Here is a 1,710-nt window from a genome sequence, read left to right on the forward strand (position 1 = left end):
ATGTCCATGAATGAAAACAATGTATTTGTAAACTTCCACTCAGATAAAATAAAAAAATAAAGCATGTAATTTTAAATGCTTTAATTTTTATATGGACGATATTATCTGTATGAGTCAAGAACAAAAATTTATCAGAACAATTGATGTGACTCTTCGGAAATGTTACTTTTGTCTCCATCATGTTTCTGTACTAGTGAACTAAAGGAAGTTTTTCTATCTGCAAATATAGTCTGTAAAATGAATGTCTAGATATCATATGATGTTATTTTCCCCTTTTTTTAAATGAAATATAAATTGGAAAATATAGAATTTAGGAATTGGAATTGACTGGAAAGAGATTGAGTTCATTTGAGTTCAGAAGAACTTAAGACAGTTTCCAAAAAAGCAGCTAATTTTTTAAAGAATAAACATTTTAAAGTCAGAAAAAAACCCCCACAGTTTCCAGTTGTCAAATGTAACTAGTTGATGGATTCTTGGGGCAATGAGCTATCTTTTTAAACTTACAATTCTACTGATTTTTAAATTATATATCCTTCCTTTATAAAATATTTAGCCCAAATATTTTGAATCCATGCATTTTTTTAAAAACCGTACATCTTTATCAAAAGCAAGCTTTCTGGAAAACAAAACAAAACCCCCAAAGTGCAGATATAAAATGATTCACAATACTTGAATATAAAGTAGGAGGGGCTGTTTAAAATTGAAATTTTTTGAAAATAGAAAAACAGTGTTTCCCAGCATATTATCTGTTAGGAAACCATAATCCTCTGAAAGCAACTTTCTGAATTGACTTTGTTTAAGGGTGAATGCACAACAAAGACATGGTGAAATTAACAATTAAAGTTAAATTACATTTACTTTTAACTAAAGCAATAAATTTTCAAATAGGAAGACATACTGACTAAGACATCTTTAAAAAAAAATTACCAAACAACTATATCATCTCACCCCAGTAAGAATAGCAAAATTTGACAGAACGGCAAACATCAAATACTGGCGAGATTGCGGAGAAACTGAAACCAATATTCACTGTTGGTGGGAGTGTAAAATAGTGCAACCACTATGGAAGGCTGTATGGCTCTTTCTCAGAAAGTTGCAAATAGAAATACCATTTGACCCAGCAATTCCACTACTGGGAATATACCCTAAAGAAACCATAACCGCCACCCAGGTGGATATATGCACACCCATGTTCATCACGGCTTTGTTCACAATAGCAAAGAGTTGGAAACAACCCAGGTGCCCATCAATAAACAAATGGATAGAGAAGCTCTGGTATGTTCACACAATGGAATATTATGCTGCATTGAAAAACAAGGAACTCATGAAATGAAATATTATACAAAATGAGTGACCCTGGAGGACATGATGCTGAGTGAACTATCTCAGTCACAAAAGCACAAATACTGCATAGTGCCACTGTTGTAAAATGGGACTGACATTGGAGTTGAGGGAAGATTGAGAAAGAGGGGATAAATAATGCACACTGCCTTGAAATAGATGAGGGAGAGAACTGTTTAAAAGGGATATATAATTAGGTATTATTGTCATGAAAGGAGTCCAAAATGAAGGCTGCACCGTCGGGTGGGCTTGGGGAAAGGGATTGTATAACAATGAAAGAATTTTTCTTTTACCCTTCAAAGAGCAAATTGGAGGGGAGGCTGCGTAGGGAGAAAAGTACAACAATGAATGAATGGAAATCCAAAGTCT

The 1,710-nt window shown here is 33.6% G+C and overlaps 1 protein-coding gene across 1 annotated transcript in view; it reads left to right on the plus strand.

Annotated features, from left to right (window-relative positions):
• The window catches only part of SPAG6 (sperm associated antigen 6), a 151,462-nt gene that overhangs the window by 92,608 nt on the left and 57,144 nt on the right, over nucleotides 1–1,710 (plus strand). The window lies entirely within an intron of this gene.

Source organism: Elephantulus edwardii, unplaced genomic scaffold (assembly GCF_000299155.1).
Source record: "Elephantulus edwardii isolate Elephantulus edwardi_28Jun2011 unplaced genomic scaffold, EleEdw1.0 scaffold00054, whole genome shotgun sequence".
NCBI lineage: Eukaryota > Metazoa > Chordata > Mammalia > Macroscelidea > Macroscelididae > Elephantulus > Elephantulus edwardii.